Source organism: Micropterus salmoides, unplaced genomic scaffold (genome assembly GCF_014851395.1).
Source record: "Micropterus salmoides isolate LMB-PRFRI ecotype aquatic unplaced genomic scaffold, ASM1485139v1 Ms_hic_scaffold_3865, whole genome shotgun sequence".
Taxonomy (NCBI): domain Eukaryota; kingdom Metazoa; phylum Chordata; class Actinopteri; order Centrarchiformes; family Centrarchidae; genus Micropterus; species Micropterus salmoides.
The window spans coordinates 70,779-76,066 of NW_024043223.1; the positions used below are offsets into that span (position 1 = coordinate 70,779).

Sequence of the window (5,288 nt, forward strand, 5' to 3'; positions counted from 1 at the left end):
TTTCTGGCTTGTGTGAATGTGGGAGTCTTGAGACAATAGGGCATGTTTTCCTGGAATGCAGAAAGTATAGGGCAGAAAGAAATGTACTCTTTAATAAACTGTCAGGACTTGGAGTTAAGGCTTTTTCTGTTTTCTCTTTGTTTGGGCACAGTGACAAGCATAAACTGATCTCAAGGCAGTCCTTCAATTCTTGCATGACACAGGATTGTATGTAAGAATTTAGTTCAAACTTTGACCTGTGGAGGGCAGTAATACGCTCATAAGCGTCTACACTGCCGGAATCTTACAAAAAGAAGAAGAAGAAGCCGCGCTGTGCGCACAGACGCTCAGTTGAAGATGGCGGACACAGAAGGAGGTGAGTCCACGTTTCTCTGCAAACATCTGAAATCTTTACCTGGTTCTAGAGTGGACCTTGTTTTAGTGCATCTGGTTCCGGCTTTAGTGCACCGCGTCTCGTACTACTGGTTTTTAGTTTCCGTCGCGCGCAGTTCTTGATGTAATATCCGGTTTAAAGTTACCGAACTTTGTCCGGATCCGTGTTACCCAAGTTCTTAATCTGAACCCTGTGTGCGTTAGTTCGTCTCGGTTCGTGCACCTCCCCCGCTCTCTCAGGAGGTCCAAGTGTCACGAGTCTGTTAATGTGGGACCGCGTGCTTCCTGGCGGCCTCACTGTTAAAGTACACTGAAAGTAAAAGTACTGCATGTTAAAGTACTTGTAGAAGTATAAATGCATCATGAGGTGAAGCAGGATTTTCATTAAATGGTGAGAAATGTAGTCATGGTTACCCAGAGCTGCTTGTTCTGTGGGGGGGGTCTGGACCTGACTGCAGGTTTGATGACCGAATGTGTTTGCTCGTGTGTTTGCAGCATCAGTGAAGGAGACGAAGGCGGTCAGCGAGGAGGAAGTGGGGGTGAGTCGGAGTTCACCTGGCTGAGCTTCAGGTGCATTTGTTCACAGGTGACGCCGTGTGTTTGTGCAACAGGAGATCCAGCAGAGCGGAGACTTCATCAAACCAGAGGCCAGAGCCGCCTCGCTGGACACGTCGCAATGAACTACTACTACTTACTGAAGGTGAGACTACGGCTCCCTGAAGGGGACAAACATCAAAACCTGAAGTTTAGTCTTTAGCGTGTGAAGTGATGAACCAGTTTATTCATTCTCTGAGCGGCCATCTTGTCGCGGTCTCCGCCTCTGCCCCCGTTCTGGGGGCCTCTCCACCGCGGTGCCGACGTCGTCTCGGCGTTCTGCCTGGCGATGACCGAAACTGCACAGAGAGCATGACTCGACGCGAGTGCCACCAAGACGACTTCCTGTACTGATCACATGGTGCTGAGACTTATAGCAGATTAGTTTAAAATACGAAAAATTTATCACTTTGGAACAACAAGCAGATAAAATATCAAACACGGGACGCATCAGTTTCAGAGCACGAAACTGACGGCGCTACCAAAATAAGAGCCTGGCTATGTGTTTTCCTGTCTTCATACAGAAAGTGAAATCTGATAACTTTCATTTTGTTTCCTGCAGAATTTTGATAAACTGAACATCCGGACAGCTCATTACACACCTCTGCCGCTTGGTAGCAACCCTCTGAAGAGGAACATCCATGACTATGTCAGGTAACCGAGTGATGCTAAGCTAACATGCAAACAGCACTGTCTGGTAACCTTCAGCTAATGCTAAGCTAATAATGCTTGAATAGATGTTTATTCTGCTTCCTGTCAGGACGGGGTTCATCAACCTGGACAAACCGGCGAACCTGTCGTCTCACGAGGTTGTGGCGTGGATCAGGAGGATCCTATGGGTACTGGGACGCTCGACCCGAAGGTCACCGGGTTTCTGATCGTCTGCTTGGATCGAGCCACGCGATTGGTCAAGTCCCAGCAAAGTGCCGGTACAGTGACCACTTCCTGTTTCTGTAGACTAAGAAACGTCTCCATGTGGTATGTGAGCACACTGAAGCCCAGCAGCCCCCTCACTACTCTGTGTTTGTTGCAGGTAAAGAGTATGTGGGAATCGTTCGGCTGCACAATGCGATACAGAGCGAACACGCACTGGCTCGGGTAAGTCTGACCACTTCCTGATTGGATATTTTCTTGATTGTTCTGCTCTGATTGGCTGGCTGTCATGTAACCCTCTAAGCTCTGCAGGCCCTGCAGACACTGACGCTCTGTTCCAGCGACTGCTGCTTATCGCCGCCGTGAAACGTCAGCTGAGAGTCCGAACGATCTACGAGAGCAAACTGATCGAATACGACCCCGAGAGGAGGCTGGGTAAGATCACTGATCGGCAGTCACGTATCTAACGACTATTGATTAGGTTCATCAGTGACGTCACGGTGATGTCAGAGGTCACGTGATTCTGTGTTGCAGGCATCTTCTGGGTGAGCTGTGAGGTGGGAACTTTGCATCCGGACTCTGTGTGTTCACCTGGGTCTGGTCCTGGGGTCGGAGGTCAGATGCAGGAACTGAGGCGAGTCCGGTCTGGAGTCATGGGAGAGAAGGTCGGCATCACTTCCTGTTGACCTCAGATCCAGAGCGTGAACTGAGGGGAACAAACTCCGCCCGCTACACTGGTGTTAAACTAGGATGCTGGATCAGATGTTGGTTAGCTGACTTAGTCTTAACCTAATTGGAGGCGCGTTGGCATAAAAGTGATGTGTTCGGCCGCGCAGGCGTTTTTTCACAAAGGTCCTCAGTAACGCTGAGTACAGATGGCGTGTATTAATACTTGTCCTTAGTAACGCCGAGTAAAGATTGCGTGTATTAATACTTGTCGTCAGTAACGCCGAGTGCTGATGGTGCGTACTAATACATTTTTCTTAATAACGCTGAGTACAGATGGTGCGTAGTAATATTTGTCCTCAGTAATGCCGAGTGCTGATGGTGCGTATTAATACTTGTCCTCAGTAACGCAGAGTGCTGATGGTGCGTATTAATACTTGTCCTCAGTAACGCGAGTGCTGATGGTGCGTACTAATACATGTAACGACTGACTTTCGCCTCCTTTTGGACCTCCTTTTATAGCTCTGTTTCTTGGATTCACATCATCTCTTGGCTCTTTCCTACTGCACCTGAGTCTTGGAAAGTCCCTGACTGCCTGCTCCTCCTCTCTGTGTCCTCTGCATGCACTCTGCTTGATCATGCCATTTCTTCCATAACCTGACTTTTGTGGAATAAACTGGTGTTTTTTGTGCTCTGTGCTAGAAACAGGACATTCTTACTGTGATGGACTATATTGATGTATGTTTTGTAATACAAAATCTGCTTCTATATTTTCCTTTGCAAGGTATTTTTGATGCTCCCTCCCTTTTCTCCCAAAGCACACGAACTTGCTCACACACACGTGCCTGGGCAGTTAGATACAGAAAGGAGCATACACTCAGAGCTGTAGAGTTTTAACACTGTGATCCTAACTTTACACTATAAAATAATGATATAAACGCCGACTGCAGATGGTGCGTATTAATACTTGTCCTCAGTAACGCAGAGTACTGATGGTGTGTACGAATACATTTTTCTTAATAACGCTGAGTACAGATGCTTTGTATTAATACTTGTCCTCAGTAACGCAGAGTACTGATGGTGTGTACTAATACATTTTTCTTAATAACGCTGAGTACAGATGCTTTGTATTAATATTTGTCCTCAGTAACGCAGAGTGCTGATGGTGCGTATTAATACTTGTCCTCAGTAACGCCGAGTATTAATACTTGTCCTCAGTAACGCCGAGTGCTGATGGTGTGTACCAATTTAAAATCTTGTTTCTTTTCATTGAAAGGGTCTCCAAGGTGACGGAGGAGTCATGTGAGTGATTGCTTCAGCAAAGGTAAACTCACCTGGTCAGACGACCAATCAGAAGCGTTTCTTCCCCAGGAGCTTCAGACGGGCTCGATGTGAAAATAAAGCTGACATAAATATCCACAGAGGCTCCTGATTGGCTGAATCTGTGAACCTTCAGGGCTGCTGACAGTTTAATTTACACCTAATGTTTAAATTGGTGCTCTAGTCAGAGGTGGGCCCTCCCACACCTGAGGGGGCTCACCTTCATGAGGGGGCGGGCAGAACGCCGCTGTGAGAGCACTTTGTCACAGCGACCACCTTTTCTGATGGCGTTTTTTTCTGACTTTGTGTTGGCTGACGAGTATTTGACCTTTGTGCTCTGCAGAGGAAGCGGGAGGCGGCAGAGAGCGACGGCGAAGCTGTGACGCCCGGCACGCCGTCTGCAGAGGACGTGAAGAAAGAGAAGAGGGCAAAACTGGAGGAGGCGGGGCCTGGCGGTGCAGCCACGGAGCCTGAAGAGGAGGGGACGGAGCCTACGACAGAGGTGAGTTAACTTTGAGTTCAGCGTTCCCTCGTCATGCAGCGACCAACACGCCGGTCTCTGAGCACCCCGGTACACGATCCTATGAACCGGGTTGTCAGCCAATCACAGCTGACCTTTAAGTATCGATGTCGTTGTTGTTGGCAGATTAAATGAACGATAAGAAACTTTATCGATCGTCAGAGTTGTACAATGAGTAACGAGCTGTCATGTCCTGCAGGTCGAAAGTGCGAAGAAGAAGAAACAGAAGGACAGCGACGTGTCAGTAAGGATGCCATATCAGCAGGTGAACAGGAAATGGACTCTACCCACGTGACACCTGTCTGAACGCAAAGCATTCTGGGAGTCTAATAACAATGGACTGCACGGACGCAGAAAAAAAGAGGACTGTTTGTTGTTTTTTATAAAGATGTTATGTTTTTGCAGCTGTAAATACCTGAACAGGAAGCCTGTTTGTAATTTCAAATTAAAAGTTGTTTTCTGTATTTGAGTCTTGATGATCTTATTAAGGCTGCAGAAACATTTATTTTTGGATCTATATTTTTGGTGCATTAAAGTTACATTTTATTTATATAACAGCCGTTACCTCAGAGCGCTTTCAATAAAGACCAGAGGCCTGGACAACGAGTGGGGTTCAGCCTAGAGTGAACTGAGGGGAACAAACTCCGCCCGCTACACTGGAGTTAAACTAAGACGCTGGATCAGATGTTGGTTAGCTGACTTGGTCTTAACCTAATTGGAGGCACGTTGGCATAAAAGTGATGTGTTCGGCCGCGCAGGCGTTTTTTCACAACGGTCCTCAGTAACGCCGAGTGATGATGGTGCGTATTAATACTACTCAGCAATGCTGATTGCAAATGGTGTTAGTAATACTTGTCCTCAGTAACGCTGAGTAAAGTTTGCGTGTATTAATACTTGTCCTCAGTAACGCCGAGTGCTGATGGTGCGTATTAATACTTGTCCT

At 47.3% G+C, this 5,288-nt stretch overlaps 1 pseudogene; it reads left to right on the top strand.

Annotated features, from left to right (window-relative positions):
• The first annotated feature begins 242 nt into the window (after positions 1-242).
• On the top strand, positions 243-4,809 carry LOC119885021 (annotated as a pseudogene).
• Positions 4,810-5,288: the final 479 nt, after the last annotated feature.